This window comes from Lygodium microphyllum, chromosome 8, assembly GCF_053477565.2.
Source record: "Lygodium microphyllum isolate KBCC chromosome 8, Lygodium_microphyllum_v1.1.10, whole genome shotgun sequence".
NCBI lineage: Eukaryota > Viridiplantae > Streptophyta > Polypodiopsida > Schizaeales > Lygodiaceae > Lygodium > Lygodium microphyllum.
Window position 1 is genome coordinate 101,359,867 of NC_141142.1, and position 24,598 is coordinate 101,384,464.

The window sequence follows — 24,598 nt, forward strand, 5'->3', positions numbered from 1 at the left end:
GTTAAGATAGATCAATCACAAAATCCTCCCTAAACAAGTAGAGATATCACCCTTGATCTCATATTGTATCGACCACTTATGAGTGTTATGTTTCTCATATACCATGATCTTTTATTGTATTGACCACTTATGAGTGTTATGTTTCCCATATTCTTTTATAATAGCAAAGCTTTTCTATCTTATTCTTGGCTACCCATGCTACTTTGCCCACCTCGATCTCAAGGGTATGTGATGATACTCACTTCCAATTGGCAACCCTCCTAAGATGGTACACATGCCCATCCATGTAGCTCGACCATTTGCTAAATGTCTCGATTGTGATTTTGAGAAGGCAATCTCTGTCATATTACATCTTGGTGGATAGGGGGACTTGAACAAGTCTCTTTGAGTATACATCCATATTAGAGCTTATTTTTCTTCTCTCTAGGGTCCAAAGGATAGGGAGTCATCTCATATTGGAAGGTTGGTAATGTGTCAATGTCTAGTTCATGCTCTAAAAAGAAATAAATCATCCTCCCTTGGTCTAGGATCGTCCCAATATATGTATCAATGTACATTTTTAAACAGCCAAACCCCTATATTACAATAATTGTAGTCTAGCAAGTCAAACATTATAAATAAGCTTTTGTTTTAAGAGATGTAAGATTAGATAAAAATTAAAGCTTTGATAGTGCTACTAAATAGTCCAAAAGCATCATAGGGATGAGTACAATCAAAGGGACAAATGAAATGAGACTAGCTAATACTAACTCATCAATCCATATATTTCCAAATAAGTGAAAATCGAGTGTTAGGGGTTTAGTAAAATCTTCCAATATATAAAGAGGTAGTAGTATTGGAGTTGGTTGGATGTACTTACCAAAGTAACTGAGACCACTTTTTGTAGGCCTACATGAAAATATGCAATTGATGTCAGTAAGGCAAACACAACAATTGTATTGATATCGTTTGTAAGTGTAGCCAACTTTACATGGGGTAGTTGAATGTTTTACTAAATGAAGCAAAGCATTGTCGTGCCACTATGCAGGCATAGTGTGAAAAACTCTAGAGTGCATCATCATCCGACTTTCTTATTGATCAAGAGAGTCAATGTGATCCGAGTCATTAGTGCTAGTGTTCATGGCATAGATGGTCCAAAAATACTAGATTTTTGGATAATTTTAGCCTATTTTAGATATGTTGGATATTATTTATTGTAAATATAAAAAAAATCTAGGAAAGCTTCTAGATTAGGATGGCATGCAAAAGCAAGTTGTTTTTTAAGTCAGTTTTGGGATTTTTCACAAAAAAAAGAAAGATGGGCAAAATCACGTGCGTCGCGATCGCAGTTGACAGGCTGAAAACTGCACTTTGAATTGGAAGAAGGAGTGAGCTAGGAGATTTTGGATCAGGTGTCTTGAAGTTTTACCCCCCTTTCGGAGCCAACAGAGCCATCAAATTTGGGTTTCGAGTAGCAGAGGAGCTATTATTTTTGTTCCACGTTTTTGGTCTACAAGGGAGCTCCAGGAGATCTAATGCTTGGAGAGTGCTTCTGAGTAGTGCTAGACAACGGATTCCAGATTCTATCAATACATATTGATTTGATTTATTGTGCTTTGTATTTGTCGTGTTTACCTCTTGTCTATTCTTTTTCTTCTCCCATCTCCTATCTCTACTTCCTTCTATCTTTGATCCCTGGTGGATACGACCTTTTGACAAAAACCCCTCTAACAGCGTATGACCTATTTGATACAAAAATAAATAAAAACATGGTTCCAATAGATATTACCCAAGTTTGATATTTCTATTTTTCCATTTGAGTCTTGGTCAAATCTCTAATACATTGGAAAATATACTAGATCAAATTGTTAGTACTAGCTGGTATCATTTGCAAATCATGAGTAGTTGTAATGGATAGATCCAACAAGATGAAAATCACTATCCAAAGGGATATGAGAACCTGTGCATGAACTTGAAATCCCCTATTTGCCAATAGAAATGCTAACCACTTCCATGCTCAATATTTGGTACAAGTAATTAAAATTGAGTTGGAGAAAAAAAAAAACCATTGTGACCATTAATTTCGTGTGATATTTTTGAGTTGGAACAACCCTCACAAATGGCTAATGCTAATTTCTCTAGTATCCATCGAATCTACGACTAGGCATCATAATGCCCTGGGATTGGTACGTTTGCAAGATACAGATCAAAATCCATATTGATGATGCAAATTGCGGGAATACGACATGGAATTTTCGCAATTAAATAATATTTTGACAAACATAGGGCTCACCAAAACCCACCAAGGAAAATCTGATATATGCAACTTGAGTGAAAGAGCTATATGATAGGCAACCATCTCATAGAGTTTGGAGACTAGAATAATACATTATTGAAGAGTAGTTGATTGTTCATGTAGATTAGGGATAATCGTGACATTAGTTGAATCTAACATATACAGAATGTCACTTGGATACTTGTGTAATCAAACTTATTGTCTCATTAAGATCAAGGGCTCTTTCTTTGTGGGAGTTGGTCAAACTCTCTTGTATCTTCTATTTCTTGTAGATCTTGAAATTGATAAAGATGTATCTTTATAGGAGACCAATTCATTAGTGTATTATTGAGCCATTTTTCACCCACATGGTGACATCGAGATGTATTTATAGTTGATGTGACTAGGCCAACCTCTTCACATTTGGTACTAATCATAGAAAACTCTTTTCCTTCATTGCTACATTACAAACAAGGTCACATGCTTCACATAAGAGACTAGTTGCTTGGATTCAATCTATAATATGAACCCCTTTGCACTCTATAAAAATATAGGGTGACATTTTGGGATTCCACCTATGAGTTTGGTGACCAAAATGAACTTCCATTCGAGGTTTTAAGTGGATGGGATAGTTGTAAGTGGAGGGGTTAGCAGTCTCATGTGAGTTTTCAAGTGGGCCTATCACTTCATTGTCAAGTTCATTCTTGTATTGGCATGTCTTATGATGCTTATTAAAATGACCCCTTGTGCTAGTAAAGTGATGCCCAAGTATACACATGAGTTTTTCACCTCCACTTGGCTATCTTTATGCATAGCTTGAAGATCCTATACTTACCTAGATGTGTGAAAGACCTAAATCTTAATTTTCTCAAGGTTTTATGAGAGCCCTTTTCACATGCAAAGACTATCTTATATATCTATGTGGTGCATAATTCCACATGTGAGTCAAACATCAAGATGATATAATTGAAAGAGAGAGAAGTAAGGTGATAGATAGCGTCGAACTTCCTCTATTTGTAAACTCAACAATGTTGTTTATGTACACACAAAAAAGGAGTGAGGAGAGTGTGTAGCCTTTCTTTAGTCTTATGGTGCTCTATATCTCCCAACCTAGGCATCTAGTACATCTTGAGGATGTGTAATCTCTTGAGAAGTTGATTCCTTGGCATTGTGTTGAAGGTTTGCAAAAAATCCACAAAGGCATTGGCTTCAAGATTTCTTACTCAACCAATCTCTTCAAAGTGAATATAGAATCCAATGTGAAGAAGTTACTTTGAAAAGCAGCATGTCAAAGGGGCACAAAGACCCTCCTTGCTACTAAGTTGTTGACTTTACTTCAAGTGCTCATTCATATATTTGGGCTAGGTTGTGTCCAACCATGATGGTCTTGTAACTCCCTAGATGCATGATCTTGTAACTCCATAGATGCATAGGGTCACTAGATTCTTAAATGGGTAAATGACATGATACTCAATATGCGATGAAAGCCCTCTACTACTACCCTATTAAAGAGAGGTCCTAAACATGGAACTGAAATGGTAGAGGCATAAGAGAAATGCTCTTTCTCGAGCCCTATGCTTTGTAGATCTCCCATGGTATAGCCAGCTAACATAATTCCTAATAGCATTCAATTCCATACTAGAGGCAAATCAAGGTAATGGTTTTGGGATAAGGTTTGGAGGAGAGGGATCTATTAGGGCATTATTGGGGCTTAGTAGAGGAATTTCGCATAAGTTGTGCAAAATTATAGAATCTGTGTTGGGTGGAATCTATGTTCAAGCCTCCTTGGAGTTGATGCTTAAGAACAATTTATAGAATTCCTAGTATTACTTGATATTGGGTTGTTGCAGATGAGATGATACGGTCATGGTCCTTGATCTAGTAACTTTGAGCCATAGCATATGATTGCTCCTTGTGTTAGTAAAATTTATTTGTGGTCCATAGTCCTCCTCTACAATAGACATGTAGTGCATTGTTTTCTCATTGTCCTTGCATCAAAGTCTCCCACCAACAATAGCTCTTGTAATTTACTATTGTGTGATAAGGAAAAATGTGCTATATGGGGATGGTATCCTCCCTCCTCCTCCTCCTTCTGTTCCTCCTCCTATCTCTTTGCATCATCTATTTCTATGGCATATTTGTGGAAACACGGGATCTAGAACATGGCAGCTATGGTGGCTCATAGACATAGACTAAACTCACATAGATATTGACATGATAAAGACTAAGTGACATGACTGAAGGACACAAACCAATCAGCATGTACACTAAACTGAAAAGAAAAATGATAGTGACATTGCATTCGTCTCATGTGAAAGTGATAATGAAGTACAATGTTATATAGAGATGGGTAGGTACCAGTCTTTCTCTCTATGACTATGGGATTCTTGCAGCCTGCATGTCCTTAACCCATCTGCTCTTACAAAGAGGCAGCATGGATGTGATTGAAAATCTCAACACCCCTCCTCAATCACAACCAGAAGTACAAAGTGTCTAGAGGCTTTAGTGAAAGCAACACCTGCAAAGTGTGGGCATACCATAAACATGGCAAAACACTAGAGGTTGTCGCAGAAAAGGCTAAGTGTGGGTACCACAAACATGGTGGACATCTAGAGGCTATAACAAGGGCCTCACAAATTATACAGAGGTTATAGTACAAGGCTACACATGAGGAGTTTACAAGCTTATGATATAAGCATTTGGGCTTTAGACATTACAAGGCTAAAACAATCTATCAGAGTAGGCGTAGAAGGACTGATGAGGCTTGTCCTTCTCTTGGTGGTCTTATTATTATTATTATTATTATTTCTTTGCTCCATGGTCTTCTTCTTCTTCCTTTGCTGCATGGTCTTCTTCTTCTTTGACTGCAGCAAGATAGGCCTTCTAGGATCTTTTTTTGGCGTGGCAGAACTTCTTGATGTGTCTGGTCCTTTTGCAAAAATCACAGAAAAGTTGATCCTTCTTGCCTTTGTACCTGTTGCCAATATATAATGCTTGTTCATCTCTAGAGGTGCTTGGTTGTTCCTTAGTTTTAAGCTTCTTTTCCTCCTCTAAGAGTGATGCTTGGATATCAACAAGCTTAGAGTTTGGCATATTGATTAAGATTATTGATACATTATTATTTTCAGGAGGCAAACTTTTAAGCAGAACACCAATGCAAACATCTTCTTCCATTTTAATGCTGATTCCTGTAAGTTGGGTTAGAAGTCCTTCCATGTAATTTAGATGTGTGGCAAGTGATGTGCTGGACTTCATGTCAAGGCTGAAAAATTCAATCAAGAGACCATACTTTGACAACTTAGACTATGCACCAAACAAAGTGTCAAGTCTCTTCCATGTATCATGTGAAGTATTACAGTTATCCACATGGTGGATATAGCTGTCGTCTAGCTCCAATTTGATAATGACCTGAGCCTTATCATCATTCTTTTGCTAAGTGGCTGCTAGGTCCAACATCATGAGGCTTCTTTTCTTTGCCACTTGTGATGGCCCAAAGACCCTTCTTCATTAGGATAAGCTTGATGCTGTTCTTCTAGGTGTAAAACCCGACCCCCTTAAAGCGAACTATCAGAGAGTCCTTGCCCATGTTGGAGTTGCATGAACAACAGCAAATCATTTCCAAAATTCTTAGATTTCAATAGCAGAAGAAATGATCTTGAGTGTGCTAACAAGCACAATTGCCGAAAAAGCACTAAGTGACTAGTATCAAGAGATACTTGTGAAGCCAGATGCTTGGAAAATCTTCAATAGGCCTTCAAGAACTTCTAGGATCTTCAATGTTGTATTCCCCTCCTTGATTTGATGCTAGAGTAGCCCAGAAAATCTCAGACCTGATGTGAGGCAAAGCTGATACAAGTGACAAGAGTCACTGAATAAGTGCCAAGAGACACTATGATACAGTGCTTCAATCTTGCAAGAAGTCACCATGAACTATCCTCCTCAATGATTTGATGTGTGAACTTTGTTTGAATCTTTAGAGAGTAATTGGATTTAAATGATAATGTATTGGCTTGAGTGGCAGGAGAGAGAAAATGAAGTGGTTTTGAGCGTGAAGAATATTTGGCTATGGAGGAAGGATTAGGGTTTCTGAGAGCAACCTGGTTTTTCACTTTGTGTGCAGTCATGTATACTTGATCATTTTCAAAACTTTTTTGATAGAAATGAAGCTCGGTAGATAGGCTACCAAATCCCTATGGTGGCATAGTATGAAATCTTAGTTGAAGATCTCTTTTATATACGGAATAGCCACCTTGTTCTTTGGCTTGCCTCAAGTGACCTCCTTTGGTGTGCCATTATAAGAAATATCATATACCACCATGTGAGGTATCTTTGAGCTTAAAGATTTAGGTGACTAGGTGATCCCTAGGTTTATGTCAGAGGCGAAGTATCTAGCCTCATTCCACATGGATCAACTTGTGGGTTTCTAAAGACACCACTTGGTCTCTAGTAGTAAATCTAATATCGAGCTGAGACGAACGCATTTCACCAACCGTCAACGTCGAAGACCCGAGTGGGCGTGGGCTGCTCATTCAATGCAAGAAAAAGCAAATTGTGGCCTTGGATTGATCGAATGTCTGTAACGAATCAGCATCGAATGGCCTTGTGAGACTCGGATCGAATCGGATAAGACCCGATGGATGTAGGATCGAATAGCATGCATGCGACACAATGATTCGATCACTACTTATTGCATCACTACTCAATTAAGCATTCGATTGCTTTGGTTGAGAGCCTTTGATTTCGCTTGGTACTTGATAGCTCATGAAGTTGTAATGATACTAATTCTTATGTAAATTAATCTGATAGTTGTATCTCTTATTAAATTAATCTGATAGTTGTATCAATAACAAATGATTAAGTGACGTCCAATAGAGCTCCATTCTCAAGATAAAGGGGTTGATAGAGGTAACTTAAAGCAAACATTGTACAGATTTGACTTATTCAAGGAAACTTGGTCCTCCCAATCCTTGGTCATTTTGTGGTCCTGCTTTGGATTCCAAGAAGGGATAAGAGAGTCCTAACAATTGAGGGTGGGACCTTGAAAGACAAATGCAAGCTGTAGTAGTAGCAATCAATGCAAGTATATACATGTCATGTATGCATACTACTGAACTCATCATGATACAACTTTCCTTCCACTTTCATACCATGGATTTAAATTCTCACATCCACTCCCTCCAGCTTGCACATCCTCCGACATGTTCCACCTTCACTCTTGTTCATTTGTAGGTTCAACTATAAGTTCAAGGTCCTTATTGTTTTTTTACAAGCTTTGTATTTTTCTCTTCGTCAATATCTTGCTCTACCTCTTCAAGCTATGGGTCTTTATATTCCTCTAATTCTCTCCTCATGAATATCTTTTTACCTACAAACTGGAGTTCTCAACTCTTATAATCTCACTTACATGTGGCATTGCCATCCAAATGTTGATGACAATACTTTGTACCCATTAAGGCTAATCACTTTCAACTGTGAAAACTGTCAATCAAGATTGCCCTATAGAAATTTGTTAAAAACTTTTGATCTGTAACTCGAATCACCAAGCTTTTTCCTGAAAAACTGTCATATTTCAATCTACAACTTTCTTGAATACATGTCGACCAAGTTTTAAAAGATTTTGTCCCCAAAAAATTATGCGCAGCCTGCAACTTTGTTTCCTTATGTGCAGTCTTGATCAGACGTTGACCTTCCAAAGCGTGCAACTCTCGCATATTGACTTGTATGACAACCAAACTAAGGAGGTATGTTCCCTAAGTATAAAAGCCCATCCTGAAAATATTGGCCACCATTAGAGCCTCTCCAACTAACACCGAATTTTAAAATACCAAATTTTTCCTAAACAATAAACTATGGCAATATGCTTCCATAACCTTCTCTTGGGTCAAATGGCCACATCATAATCACCCATCAAGTCATACATGCAAAGACATACTTTCTCTCGATCCATAGACCAAGTTAGGTGAAATACTAGAATAATTATTAAGGCTCTATCGTGTTGATGACTGTTACCGTGTTTCCCGCAGCACAGAGGAGCGAAAAATGGAAAAAAAAAAGGAAATAGCAAAAAAGGCGCAGGATGAAAGCAGAAAAAGGCGAAAGAGTAAAAGGCGCACCATTAAAATGTGGAAGCGCCCCCGAATCCTTGTAAAAGAGCGCCAGGCTCGCTCCTGTGCAAATCGCTCCTGTGCAAAGTGTACGCATTATTTGGGAATATGATAAATTAGAATGGTGGAAAATGGGAAAAAGGGCCTAGGCTACGGCCGGTCATGTAAAAAAGGGAAAAGGGGATGACCGCCCAAAAAGGATTTAGGGCTTTGTATATAAAGTTGAAAAGTGAATGAGAAGCTCATTCCTTGGTGTGTGGCAAAAAGAGTCTTCTTCTCCCTCTCTTCTTCTCTCCTTCTTGCTTTTGTGTGCTTTTGAGAGAGGGAGTGTGAGAGTGTGAGGGAGTGAGTGTGTGTGGGAGTGAGGGATCAAGAGGGTGAAGCTCTTCACCATCTCCTCTTCTCCTCTTCTCTTCTCTTCTCTTGCGCGCGCAGCTATGGAGGATGGAGCTTGGAGATGGAGGAGGCTTGAGGATGCTTGAGCTAGCATCAAGAATTGTGGAGCTACCAGAGTGCAAGAGAGAGAAGGGTACTCGATCAAGTATCAAGGTAAGCTCACTACACTCGTAGGATCGACGGCGTGTTGGCTAGGTGAGAGAGAGCCATTAGAGCTCCCTTGGAACGCTTGAAACAATAAGCGGTCCGTGGGTCTTGGTAGTTGAGTGAAAGCTCCCACATTTTGGATCCGTGCCGAGACAAACGAATTCAAGCTTGAGCACTTGCGCGCCTTATATCGAGCATCGAAGTAAGTTATTCATCCCCGAAACGGAGCTTGAGATAGGTAGGAAGTTTGGGTGTTTTTGATCTTCAAAACAGGTAAGTATTTTGGGATATTATGGTTGTTTGATGATTGGAAAACATGGAGAAATTAGTTCAGTTTTTTACTTTCAATTTGTGTTGCGTTTAGAGTAGGTTAACAGTAGGAAATCGCACCCGAGAGGCATAGGGTTTGCTGTTGTAAAATAGGGAGAAAATCGGGGAAAACAGGGGGAAAATGGAGGAAATGCGGATTTGAATGTGTAGGAATCGCAAGGAGAGTGATCAGTAACATCCGAGTAATGTCCAGTAGGGTTATAAGTTCTTGAAGGGCAAGGGAATCCTCATTTGCAACCAGTTGTGAGAGAGAGAGAGAGAGAGAGAGAGAGAGAGAGAGAGAGAGAGAGAGAGAGAGAGAGAGAGAGAGAGAGAGAGCTTGGATGACCCGTTCGATCAATCAGGGCAAGGGAGTGACATTGCTATCGGCGATCCCCAGGTATATAGATCTCTCCCCCATCACTCCAACATCATTCTTGGTGAATTTTGTAGTCTATGATAATCGATATCTTAAGATCTTGGACGAATTATTCTCGAAAGTGCGTTCGGGTCGGCGGAATCGGACACCCGATTCAGTGTCCGATTTTGAGAATCGGACGTTCGGACAACTGTCCAATGAAACCAACCTGTCCGATTTGGGGACTCGGACCACTCGGACACTCAGACTAACCCCGACCGATCAGATGCTTAGCCTGATCATCCAATCGAGGAAATCAGACTTAGGAATTAGGACACATCAGCAATCGGACCACATGCCTGGTCCGATTGGACCACTTGTTCGATTTTCAAAAATAGGACACTTAACCCCCGTCCGATTCTAAGACTCGGACGGCTCAAACTCAGACCCACCTGGTCCGATTCCTAGAATCGGACCACTGGTAAATCGGACCACTAGACTCAGACCATTGGTAAATCGGACGTCCGATTCTCAGAGTCGGACATACCCTTAGGTTATTAAAAAAAAGGGGAAGACATAAAAAATTGACCCCCACGATCGACTGGAAGAGCAACTCGCTCTAGGACAACATGGCGAATGCCTTGTAGGCAGTTTCCGACGTAGGAGTCAAGACCAAGGGACAGGGGGACAGTGCTGGAACACTCCCCACCGACCTAACGCGTTGAGAACGGAAATCCAATCGAAGGACTTGTGATCGACCCCCTAGTGAACGGCAAGAAGCAGCACAAACCCTAGAACCCGCTAGAATGGCCAGGACTTGAGCAACGAAGCTTATCAGGCCCGAAATAAGCGAGAGTGTGTAAGACGCTGAGGAATTGCTTGTGGCACTCACATTGAGTTTTTGCACTTGAAGTACACTTAAGAAAGCTGAAAGTTGTTGGGGGTAAAGGCGCCTCCGCCGTGCCGCCCCGTGTATTACTACACTGACAGTACCCGCCACTGCACACTGCAGGTGGCGGGCGCCCGTCACGTCACTTTATTCTTTATTCTTTTAGTGACAGTTTGAATAAAGGAAGGCCCGGTCACACATTGTGACTGTTGGAGTTCCCATTTCTTGTCTCTCTCTTTCTTGCTCTTGCTCTCCCGCCATAGCTCGCGTGCAAGCTTCGATCCTTCTCACCTTTCAACTGGTATCAGAGCTTGGCATTCTCTTGCTCGAGCTCGACTCGGTTCTTCCCGACCTTCGCATCGACTCGCTTCACGCATTGGGTCTCCATCCCGGCAGCCATAGCCGACCTCTTGAGCTCCCGACTCTCCCCGGCTTCCCGAGCTCCATCCTGGCCTTCTTGAGCTTCATCAGGGCCTTGCCCTTGAGGTATTGCTTCAGCATTTGCAGGCATTTGAGTGTATTCTCAGATTGAAATAGGGCAGGAACAAAGGGCAGCCACTCTTCTTGAGCTCCATAGCTCATATCTTCCCTCCCCTTTGCATTGGGCCTTCATGGCTTGGTATGTGCCTACCTTGGGCCATCATTGAGCCCCCCATTACCCCCTTTTCAGCCCATGTGGAGCAACAGCAAGTTCAGCACCAACAGGGCAGATTGCATCATTTTTTCCAGGCTGTGAGCACTCATCTACTTCAGCTCCACACTTGGCCATTGCTTCTTGCTCTCTACCTTGGTCAAGAGGGCTATAGACTTCATGTTTGATGTCATTCAAGCTTTGGGTATTGGTCTTGATCTTTCGGGGCTGATTTCTTCAGATTTGGGACTGTCATAAACTGTCATAACAGGCTGAAAACAGGGCAGCACCATTGGCATTAGCATTTGTTGCTTATACTCCATTCCGGTTGTGCTATTTGATGCCCGTATGCGGTCTACATGATGCCTAGTGCCTTGGGAATGTATGCACATGATTATGCCATGATTTTGGCTTGAAATATTGGCTGATTTGGGACTGTTATTTACTGTTATACAGTGCTGGAAACAGGGCAGCCACACTTGGCATTGGGATTTGATGCTTATACTCTACTCCGGTTACCTTGTTTGATGCCCGTATGCGGTCTACTTCCTACCCGGATGTATTGGGGATGTATGCATTTGGTTTGACCATGATTTTGGCTTGAATTCGGGGCTGAAATCTACTATTTAGAACAGTAAATACATGCTGGAATAACAGTGGGCTGAAGGTACTTTACATGCTTTGGCACTTACCTATCGATACCGGATGTATGCTTTGAGCTTTGGCATGATGTCTCTGACATTTGGGGACGACTTGGAGCATATGTATGAGATTATGGGATGCTTTTGAGCTTCGCATTAGCTCCGTCTTCACTGGCATTTGGACCGACTTGGCATGCTCGTGGACCGCCTATGCCTCATGTCTTTGCTTGACAGTTAGGCTTTTGCATTACATGCTTTGGTTCGTGACATATGCTATTTGGTTCGTGTATGCCATACCGACATTTGGAGCTTGGATTTGGATGTATTTGAGCATTCCCGGCTTACTTGATCACTGATCTTGGTTGCTATTTGGATGTCATTGAGTTGACCGAGAGCTTATTTGGGCTTATGTATTGCTTCATGGTTAATACGACCGGTGCTTCATGTATGTCATGCTCTCTCGGATGCGCTTGATGCATTGACAGGGTCACTTATCACTGGTGCTTTCTCTTGGGTTGTTTGAGCTTCTGAGCTCGCTTTGTACGCCTTTTGTGCCAGTGGGAGAATTTTACATGCTTTCTTGACCTTTGACAGTTGCATGCTATTGGAGCACTTACATGTATTTGAAGCAGTTTATGTCTTGAGCAGCTACATACACATTGAGACTTTGGGATCATACTCCGATCTTTATGGATATGCATTGATGTACTCTTGGTTCACAGGATGGTTATGAGCTGAGTCTCATATTTGGATCTTTCTCTTTGAGCAGATACCTATTTGTGTCAGGTTTTGGCAGTTACAGGAACACTTTGCCTAGAGTGTCTGGGGGTGTGCCTTTCACTGGCAGATGTTATTTTGACATGCTTGGTGTTGAGCTCATGTTCTTTTCACTGTCATTGGCCTTGCTTATGTCCGTTTCATGCCGGCTTTGGACCTAGCATTGTTTGCTTGACATTGGATCCTATTTTGGGACAGTTTGCTCTCTAGACTGTATACCTGCAATCTATTACAGCAAGCAGTTATTGGTGGACTGAGGTGTACTTTTCATGCTGAAATATCCTGATTTGGTGTACCGCACCTAGTACTAAGTGGGCAGCAACTTTTGGCACACTTTGCTCACCCTTTGGACCCCGTTTTGGTCATTTTTGGGCAGTTTCTGCAGTAAAACAGCAAGCAGTTTTGGACTGTTTGGGCATTTCCAGCCTGCATAATGGCGTCATCTTCGCATGATAGTGCCATCTTTAACATTACAAAGTTGGATGGTACCAACTACTCTTACTGGAAGAGTCAAATATGGCAGGTTTTGGTGCAGAAATCTCAGATTAAGCCACTTCGGTTGAGTGGGGAGCAGCCTGAAACTATGGACAATGACGACTGGCTTGAACTTGATGAGCTATGCAAGTCCACGATTGTATTGTCTCTCACTGAACAGGTACATTATAATGTCTTTGAGGAAGCACAGAGTGCATGGGATCTATGGAATAAGATCAAGAATCTTTATGATAAGAAAAGTCCGGCGAGTCAGATGTACTGGTTGAAGCAGCTTATGGATCTGCGCATGAAGGATAATGCGACTATGTCTGCTCACTTGAGCCAGTTCCATGCTATATTGAAGAACCTGACTTCGCAGGATATCACCTTTGGAGAGGAAGTAACTCCTCTTTTCTTGCTTGGGACTCTGAATGAGTCATGGGATGTTTTCCGTACTGCTCTTTGTGCCTCTAGTGCTACTCTAAAATTGGCAGATGTTGAGAGTGCTCTTCTTCAGGAAGAGGTGAATCGCAAAAACTTGGATGCCTCTCGTGGTAGTCATGCTTTGACAGTTAGAGGCAGGAATGACAGGTATGACCGTGGTAATGGCCGAGGCCGTGACTCGCAGAAGGGTCGGTCTAAATCTCGTGGAAAGTCGCGTAGTAAGTCGCGTGGGCGTAACGCTAATGTCACTTGTCATCATTGTGGGAAAAAGGGCCATATTAGACCACAGTGTCATGAGTTGCGCAATGAGAAGCGCAAGGATAAGGGGAAAGATAAAGTGCAGGAGAAGTCCTCTAATCGTAGCATAGTACATGCGAAGTCCAGCGTCAAGATTGAGGAAATTAATGTCACGCAGACTGAGGAGTCCGATGGTGGTGATGAGTTTATACTTGCAGCTAGTTCTTCTGATGCTTCACACTTGACTGAGACACCTAGTATGTATGCACAGTGCTGGTTATTGGATTCAGGTGCGTCCTTCCATGTGACGCCTTACCGTGAGTGGTTTCACTCTTACCGTACTGTATCTGGATCAGTCAGACTTGGAGATGACAGGTCTCTTGATATTGTGGGCTGTGGAGATATTCAGTTGCAGTTTTCCACTGGCAGTTCCTTTTTGCTCAGGGATGTACGTCATGTACCTGGCTTACGCGCAGTCTTATGTCTGCAGGACAGTTGGATGATGCAGGGTTTCATGTCTGTTTTGGGGATTCTGCCTGGAAGATCACCAAAGGCAGACTTGTGCTTGCTAGAGGTGCCAAGGCTGGTAGCCTCTATCCTCTTGTTGTATCTGGGTCTTCTGTAGACCATGTTTTGGCAGTGGGCTCTATCCCACATGTATCACTTTGGCATGCCCGTTTGGGGCATATGTCTTTAAAGGGAATGAAAATGTTATCTGGTTTGCAGTATCTTCCGCCTTTGGATTATGCATGTTTTGACTCGTGTGATCATTGTCTTTATGGTAAGCAGAATAGGTCTACGCATAAGAAATCGGGTAGGCCACGCATGAGTGAGCCCTTGGCATTGGTGCATTCCGATGTTTGTGGGCCTATGCCTTGCATGTCTATGGGTGGCGCGAAGTACTTCGTTACCTTCATTGATGATTTTTCTAGGAAAGTGTGGGCTTATCCCATAAAGCAGAAGTCTGATGTCTTGGCAGTTTTTCAGAGATGGCTTGCTCTTGTTGAGAACCAGACTGGGTATAGGCTGAAATGCCTTAGGACAGATAATGGGGGAGAATATGTCTCGCATGCTTTTGAGCATTTTTGTGATGACAGGGGTATTAAGCGTCAGTTGACCGCCCCTTACACTCCACCCCAGAATGGTTTGGCTGAGCGCATGAACAGGACTATTCAGGAGCGTGTGCGCTCTATGCTTAGCCATGCAGACCTACCCCCGAGTTTTTGGGCTGAGGCAGTTAGTACGTCAGTGCATGTCATAAACCGATCGCCTTCCAGTGGATTGGATTTCCAGGTTGCAGAGGAAGTTTGGGCTGGTAAGCCACCCTCTTATGCGCATCTCCGTGTCTTTGGATGTGAGGCATTCTGCCATGTGCCCAAGGACAAGAGGAGTAAATTGGATCCAAAGAGCATTAAATGCATATTCCTTGGCTATGGTGAGTCAGGAGAGATGGGCTATCGCCTATGGGATCCGCAGGCGCGGAAAATAGTACGCAGCCATGATGTCGTCTTCCATGAAGACAAGATGCACAGGCAGCCTGAGAAGGTGGTTGAGATCCGCAGAGTGATCTTTCAGGAGGAGCCTAAAGCTCCAGCACAGCCAGTAGTACAGCCTGCAGCAGTTCCTCCACAGGGCCAGGATGTTGGACAGGTAGTTAGACAGGCAGCAGAGCCTACGGTGAGACGGTCTGCTAGAGATAGACGTCCACCTGACAGATTTCAGCCCTCTATGCATTATGTTTTGGTTACAGATGCAGGAGAGCCTTTCACTTATGATGAGGCTATGCGCAGGGGTGACAGTCACTCCTGGGAGAGGGCTATGCAGTCTGAGATAGACTCCCTGCATAAGAATGAGACTTGGAATTTGGTTGCCTTGCCTAAGGGCAAGAAGGCTTTGCCATGCAAGTGGGTGTACAAGCTGAAAAGTACCCCTAGACACCCCAAGCCGGTATACAAGGCTAGATTGGTAGCAAAGGGTTTTAAGCAGGAACATGGTGTGGACTTTGATGAGGTCTTCTCTCCTGTGGTTAAGATGACCACCCTGCGCTTAGTCTTGGCTTTGGTTGCACAGCTTGACTTAGATCTATATCAGATGGATGTCAAGACGGCTTTTCTACATGGGGACTTGCATGATGAGATCTATATGGATCAGCCTAAGGGCTTTGCAGAACCTGGCAGGGAGCACCTAGTGTGCAAGTTGAAGAAGAGCTTGTATGGCTTGAAGCAGGCACCTAGGGAATGGTATCATAAGTTTGATGCCTTTATGCAGTCACAGGGCTACAGCAGGAGTGCTATGGATCCGTGTCTTTACACGAAGAAAGCCCGTGATGGCAGTTTGCTTATCTTGGTACTCTATGTTGATGATATGCTGATAGTAGGGAAAGCTCATGATGAGCTAGATGCTCTTAAATCTCAACTAAAGAAGAGCTTTGAGATGAAGGATTTGGGACAGGCCTCACATATACTTGGGATGCGCATTAAGCGCGATAGGCATCAGGGACTTTTGTATCTCTCACAGCGGGAGTACATTCATAAAGTCCTTGAGCGCTTCCGCATGCAGGACGTAAAGCCTATTGGCTGTCCATTACCTTCTTATGTGAAGGTATCACAGGCCGATTGTCCGCAGACAGATGAGCAGAGGGCCGAGATGGCCAAGATCCCTTATGCATCAGCCGTGGGCAGTTTGATGTATGCCATGATAGCCACTCGTCCAGATATTGCACATGCAGTTGGTGTTGTGGCACGCTATATGGCTACACCTGGCAGCAGACATTGGGATGCCGTGAAGGGTATCATGAGGTACCTGAAGGGCACAGCAGATATGTGTATTTGCTATGGCAGCCAGGATACAGGGGTCGTGGGGTACACTGACTCCGATTATGCAGGACATGCAGATAGTAGGAAGTCCACTTCTGGCTATGTATTCACCTATGCTGGAGGGGCTATCTCTTGGATGTCCAGGGTTCAGAAGTGTACGGCTTTGTCTACCACTGAGGCCGAGTATGTTGCAGCCACTGAGGCTTGCAAGGAGGCCATATGGTTAGGCCGTCTATTTGCTGACCTTGGGATTGATGCTACACCTACACTGCATTCGGATTCTATGAGTGCCATTCCGTTGGCTAAGAATCCGGTCTTCCATGCGAAGACGAAACACATTGAGGTGAGGTATCACTTCATACGTGGTGTCGTGGAGGACAGGTCTGTTGACCTTGTCAAGATCTCCACTGACGAGAATCCTACAGATTTGCTCACGAAGAGCCTCACTACTGAGCGCTTTGCCTTCCTCAGGAGGTTGATGGGCGTTGGATGAGATGTCACCTTTCCTCACCTATGTACATTTGTACTGTCTTTTCTTTTTCTTTTCTCTCTCACTAGGGCACAAGTGCATGAGAAACGACACACTCACCGAGTGACCATAAATTGAGGTTTGTATTCAATAACCAAAGGAACTCACTCAGATAAACCACTCAAGGAACCCACCAATAGGAGAGGACCCAAGACATAGACAAATCATCGAAGCGCAGGGTAGGACCAAGCAAGGAGCGCCAACGATGAGGATCTGTCAAGTCTATTCACCTTGATCGACAGTGTAGTGGAGCACAAGAACTCAACCATGACAGAAGAGAGCTCCGACCACCATCAGTCTAGTGAGGAGCTTGATTTGAACATATTTCCAGATGCTATTCAACACAGCTGGTGAGCTGTTACGATGCGCACGCCCGGTACGAGCAGCGCAGTAGAACATCAGACGCAATCATTGTAGATCTAGAGGAGGAGAGAAGGCTAGCCCGCAAGGCATTGCAGGGCATAGTCGAGTACAATAGGGATCAGATGGCTAGGAGCCAAAGGCAAAGCATGGAGCTGCATGAGGTGCAGCGAGTGCTAAACTTGGTTGGCCGAAACTGAACGGACCATGAGAAAGCACTAGAGGGAGACTTGACATTGAGCGAGCTTCTCATGAAACGGCTGCTCGATAATACAGCAGTAGAGTAGAGTGCCACCGCACTAGTGCCGTCACTACTCGTAGGATTAGGGGCAAACCAAGGCTCAAAGAATCAGGCCAAAATACCCACTGTTGCCAAGCAACTCGATAAGTACCAACCTCAGGACGACCCATACAACTTTGTTGAGCAGTTTGAGCAAGTCTGCAAAGCCAACGGCCTCAACGACCAAACTCAACGTTCGCAAGCATTTGGGCTTTGCCTAGGTGACAAGGGTAGGACGTGGTATACAATCCTGGATGCCGTAGAGCGAGCCAACTTCAATAATCTCAAGGATCTCTTTGTCAAGAGATTTGCTGAGCCCGAATACTCCGATAACCTGCTAGTGCGCTTGATGAACGTCAAGCAGAAAGAGAAGGAGGACATCCGTGACTACATGACCCATGTGAGGAGTCTCTTTAAGAGAATCCCTCTAGGCGAGCGACCGACTGACAGAGCAGTTTCGACTGTATTCATCAGCGAAATTCGAGACGAGGAGTTATATAAGGCTTTGGTAGGCAATTCAAGCTTGCAGTGGGACATGGTGGCTAGAGTGTTCGAGGAAGCCATCAGAGTCGATGACCAACTGAAAGAGTGGAGCTCTAGGAGCTCAAATCTAGAAGAACCCAACTCGCGAAGCTCAGAGAGAACGTCAGCCTCTAGTGAGCGGTCAATCCCATCATCCCAAGATAAGGGGAAGGCCACTGAGACAGACCAAGGCTTGGCTGAGGTCAAGATGGAATTAGCCAAGTTACAAGACATGTTGAGACGACTAACATGCCCGCACGTCCAATGCGTGTACTATGGCGGAAACCACTTGCCGGCCGAGTGTCAAGACCCTAGGTCAAGACCTTGCGCTAGCTGTGGGAGGTTCGGCCATGATGTCGTGCATTGTAGATTACCAAGAAGACTTCCATACTCGCAACCCTACGGCCAGCCTTACCTAGCGAACAGGGCGCATCCATTCTTCGGAAGGGGAGCCCCATTGGCTCTTCCTGAGCCTAACGATATGAAACCAGCCGCCCCTAGAATGGACATAAATCCTACAGACATTCCTAGACCGCCTGGTCCTTATGTGACCCACCCACTGAGCGACGCTCCAGTACACTATGTGGAGGAGCCGAATGATGAAGAGACCTACATATACCCTTATGTCTCGCACGACGATGAGGGCAACGCGGTCCTCATGGATTATTGACCCGTGCCAATGATGGCATTAGGACGAGGACGAGGTAGAGGCCTAGGAGGTCAGCCCCGCACGATCCAGTCACTTGTTGGACTTGCGGACACCCCGGTCATGTCTCATCACGCTGCCCTGAAAGAGAGCAGCAAAATAGGGACAAGGCTGACCAAAGGTGCGTAGAGTGCGGAATCACCCATCTTTTTGTAGATTGCCCAAAGCGAAAGCCGTTCTCTAGCTCAGCCAACTTGCCATTTGTCCCATTGGGCTGTTTGATGTCGAAAACCCCGATGGGGAGGCCACACCTATTCCATTGCGGGTTATGACCCGAGCCCAAACAAAGCAGGCTGGCATCTCCCTGCCAGGACCTAGCAATCTTGATGCAACCTCGATAAGAAAGAAAAGCCGCAAGTGGAAAAAGAAGAGATCGGAAGCTAAGGTCGCACTAAAAACCGAGAGTGCTACAACTCTGCCTGCGGGAAAGAAGGTTTCAGATGCAGAGGCAGAGACTTCAGCCCTTAAGACGGCCGAAGAAAGCGCTAAGGTAGGGGAATACCCACATCCGAAGCGATGGTTAGAGGCCATAGAAAAGGTGAAGGAATGGGTGAAGGAAACTCAACATCACCTCAAAGATGCTGAGCCCATCGTAGACGACGAGATCGATGACCTCTCCAGTGTAAGCACACCGATCTCACCGCCTTGACCTAAGTCGATGACCTAAGTCGGCAGAGGAAACCGCACCATAAGCAGTGCTTCTAAGACCAAGCCTAGACGCGATAGAGCCGTAGATCAACCGCGGCTATTGGCCCGAACAATCTAGGTTGGGGGAATGACGAGAATCTAACGATCTCCTGACCACACTAGTGACCGCCCCTGTAACACTTAGCCTGGGAGGTCTGCTTAAGCAGCATCCTACCCTATGGCAAGGTCTTAAGCAGTGGGTCGAAGGGTCACAAGAGCAGGTCACGGCAGACCCTCAAGGCCATGATGCAGAAACGCAATTGCCAAGTTTGATGCCACACTCCGTGCCTAAATCTTTGCACGTCAATGCCTTTTGGGAAGGCTCTGAGATGCATGCGGTCTTGCCGGTTCTAGCCCTGGGTGACACAACAAGAAAGGGAATCGTAGACACGGGAGTTGGGGTTAGTGTGCTTAGCCATACAGTGCTTCAGACTTGGGGACACCCGCCTGTCGAAGCTGCTAGGTTTAGTGTCACACTAGCAAACGGTATGAGAGTGAAGCCATTCGGGGTACTGAAGAATTGGCCAGTGAAGATTGCAGGTGCCCAGTTCTCTGTCGACTTTATAGTCATGAAGGGAGTGGACTATGATGTCCTACTAGACCGACCCTAGATGCGCAATGCTAGAGTCATCGAAGATTGGGGTAACGGCTTGATCTTCCTTGGCAATAGAACGGACGCCATAAGAATAGAGATGGACACTTGGAAGACCTCACGAGTCGACCTAGACGCCATCTCTGCTATGCTCAAGGGGAATACTCAGGTCAGGAAACCCTATGGGGCCTTGACCAGGTATATTCCATGCCCAAAGGATGAGCAGGATTGGATGCACGTTCTTGTTGCAATTGACCTGCCATTCTCAGATCATGAGGCATATGAGCAGGCCATCAAAAAGATCAGCAAGTCCAACGAAGGACTCTCTATGCCAGTCTGCATGATGGCAGGAAGCCGTCGGGGAAAGCCTGAGCCTGTCACTTTCCAAGTACCATCCAACAAAAGGGAACTCCAGGGGGTACTGGAATACCTAACGGACCAGCTAGCTGGCAACCCAGCTGCAAATTTCAAACCACTCCAGGATCTCTTAGAGGATTCCAAGTGGCAATGGACCAGGGTGCACGATTTAAACCTCACGTATAACTGGGCCCTAGTTCCTGACCGACGACACGAGGCATACCAAGCCCTAGGAGATGAAGAGCAGTCGGATGACAAGGATTCTAGCGACGAATACGAAGACTGCCAATCCTTCAGTGAAGAGAGCGAGGGTGAAATAGATACCATAGAATACGACACTGAAGGACGAGAAATTGAGCAGATACGAGCAGACGCCAAGCCGCAGGGAAGGCAGACCCCTAGAATAGAGCGAGGAGTCATGTGCATGGAATGTGATTGCGCTTGGTTGGAATGCATAGGAGCCATAGACCTTAAGCAAGCAGGCCTAGCCCAGCCAGGAACGACGTCAATACTTAGGACTGAATCACCATCTGAATTGCGGCCACCAGGGGAGACCACCTCTTCTAGTGAAGATGGAGGGTTTGACTCTGAATCGGAAGCTACTTCGGACAGCGATCCAGAGATCCCTAGGCTGCCCATGACCAGACGCACTAGGGGGGACCTACCCGCCCACCTAAGGCGCAGACAGTTAAGGCAGGAAAATGCAAAGCAACCTCAGGATACACGATCAGAAGAATAGCGAAAGCCGCACGACCTCCCGAAACGCTTCACAAAATTCAAAAAAGGGGATAGGGTAGTAGTTCTATTAGGTGCCAAACGTCAAGGGCAGATGAGCGAACCAATCGAGGGACCAAGCCAAAGTCAAGGAGGTAGACTTAGCCCAGGAAGGGGAAACACCACAACTAGTGTTCATTGCCGACGACTTGACTGGTAAAGAAGAAATGAGTCTTGTCGCTCTCTTGCGAGAGTACATAGACGTGTTTGCCTGGTCCTTAGAAGAGCTACAGGGGGTAGATTCAAGTGTTGTGACTCACAACATACCCATGACATCGGACGCAATGCCGGTCAAGCAGCGACCATACCCTATGAATCCAAAACACGCTCATGCTGTCAAAGAGGAAATTGACAAGCTGATGAGAGTTGGATTCATTTACAAAATTGAGCACACAGACTGGGTATCACCCATAGTCATTGTGATGAAGAAGAACAGAAAAATCCGAGTGTGCGTCAATTACAAGAAGGTGAACGCTGCTATGAAGAGAGACAACTATCCATTGCCGTACACTGAGCACATGCTTGAGAGGGTGGCAGGAAAGGAAGCCTATAGTTTTCTGGATGGCTTCTCAGGATACAACCAGGTGCAAGTGCATCCTGCAGACATGCACAAGACCGCCTTTGCCACTGAGTGGGGCGTCTTTGCATACATAGTCATGCCCTTCGGGTTGACCAATGCCCCTGGCACTTTCCAACGCCTCATGTGCACCATCTTTAAGGACATGCTTCGCAAGGAGTTAGAGGTCTTCGTCGACAACCTGGGTGTCCATTCGACCTGGATTGAACACTCAGACAAACTCCAAGCAGTCTTTGAACGGTGCCGCTTATATCGTCTCTCCTTGAACCCCTTGAAGTGTCAGTTTTGGGTAAAGCACGGATGCATCTTAGGATACGTGGTGTCGAAGAACGGCATTGCCACTGACTTCTCGAAGGTCAGGGTTATTGTTGACCTTCCACCCCCAATTAATTACAAGGGAGTTCAATGCTTCTTAGGCCATACAGGATACTATCAGCGGTTTGTGCTGAACTACACACTGATCACCAGACCATTGTACAAGCTGCTGATTGTCTTTGAGTGGACCGAGGCATGCCAATGAGCATACGAAGAATTGAAAAAGGCTCTAACAACATCACCAATTCTACGAGCCCCAGATTGGACCATTACCTTCCATGTGCACATTGATGCTTTTAAGTTTACCGTGGGGGCAGTGTTGTGCCAACCTGGTGAGCACAACTTAGATTACCCAGTGAGCTTTGCTAGCAGACAACTCACTGAGGCAGAGATGAATTATTCGACAACAGAAAGGGAGGGATTAGCCATGGTGTTCGCTGTGAAGAAATTTCGGCATTATCTATTGGACACACCCTTCATCTTTATCGTGGACCATCAAGCCCTGCTCTATTTAGTAAACAAACCTTGTGCTATAGGGCGCATAGCTCGATGGCTCCTCCTAATTCTGGAGTTCAATTTCTCCGTGGTAGTATGAAGAGGAAAACAACATTACATGGCTGACATGTCACGCATCCCCACAGGAGAAGCCGCTAGACAAAGCATCGTTGACGAGTTACTTGACGCCCACTTATTCCACCTGTCCAATGAGAGAGATTTATTTAAGGCTGATCTAACACCATATTGGGCGGATGACATAGTCCAAGTGCTCGAGCACGGACTACCTAAGTGACCAATAGAAAAGGCACGACTTAGGCGCTTGATCCTGAAGATCCAGCCCTACCAGCTGATTGCAGGCCAACTCTATAGGCTGGGGCAAGACGGATTGCTGCGTAGGTGCATATGTGAGCATGAGATGCACGATGTGCTCTCGGAGCCGCACAGCGGCATTGCGGGAGGACATTTTAGGAGACACGACAGCATGGAAGGTGCTGCAGTCTCAGCTATGGTGGCCCACACTTTTCCACAACGCCAAGCGATTCGTCAAGCATTGTGATGAGTGCCAACGGACAAAAGTCCCGATTCGTAAAGATCAAATGGAGTTGACCCCAATTATTGCCCTCCAACCCTTCGAAAAATGGGAAATTGACTTCATAGGACCCATCAGTCCTACGACGCAGTACTTACAAGCCAAGTACATCGTAGTGGCCACAGATTACCTCACGAAATGGACAGAGACAAGAGCCACACGAAAAAATGATGCTAGGACAACTGCCAAGTTCTTATGGGAGCAAGTGATCTCGCGCTTCGGTGGCCCCATCGAACTGGTTAGTGACCAACACACTTCATCAACGAAGTGATAGCACATCTCCTATCCACCTTTCTCATCATCCATTGCAAATCCTCACCATACTACCCTCAGGCTAATGGCCAGGCAGAATCAACTAACAAGATCCTTATCAACGTCCTGACTAAAGTAGTCTCAGCCTCACGAAGTGACTGGGACAACAAGTTGATAGCAGCCTTGTGGGCCTACTGCATAGCTTATAAAACGGCTGTCGTCCAAACCCCCTTTAGGCTAACCTATGGGACTGAGGCAATTTCACCATTAGAATTCTTCATTCCTAGCCTAAGAATAACACTTTAAGAACGATGGGAAGGAAAGAAGGCATGGACGCAATGCCTGGTTGAGCTGGAACGCCTATCAGAAACTCATCTTCTAGCCACCCATGCGCTTATCTGTGAGAAAGCCCGACGCAAGAGCTGGTTTGACAAGCATGTCAAGCAGCGCGAGTTTGAACAGCGTGACTTAGTGCTCCTTTACTCAGTTAAAGGGCATAAGCAAAAAATGAAATTCAGAGGTCTCGGACCCTTCAAGGTTCGTGCAATCAGCCGAACTGGCAATGTCGAGCTTGAGACCCTAGACGGTGAAGGAATAGGCTTCTTCAATGGGAATCGTGCTAAGAAGTACTTCCCTCCCACTCATGCTTTGCATGAGCCACCAATGTTAGACCCGCCGGTCAAAGTACCCGAGCAGTTACAATCACTGAAATCAATGAAGATGATGAGGAAGCCGTAGAATCTGCTTACCTCCGTGTCACGGCCCTCACTGCCAAGCAAACATGCACTTTCAATGCCTTGATCGACGAGGGAGCAGACTTCAATGTCTTAACCCACAATCATTGGATCCAACTTGCCAGACCACTACTTCAACCCACAACCACCAAGTTAAACCCATATGGGGCTCAACTATATGCACTTCTTGGTAAGTGCAGAGTCGCCGTTTCTATCGAGTCTGAGACTGTTCCAATGCTTTTTTACATGTTGCCATGTGCTACAGATGCAGGCACGGAGTCACTGCTGGGGCGAACCTTCAAAAAGCAGACTCACTACAATGTTGATTATGAATCGCAGTGCATCCACC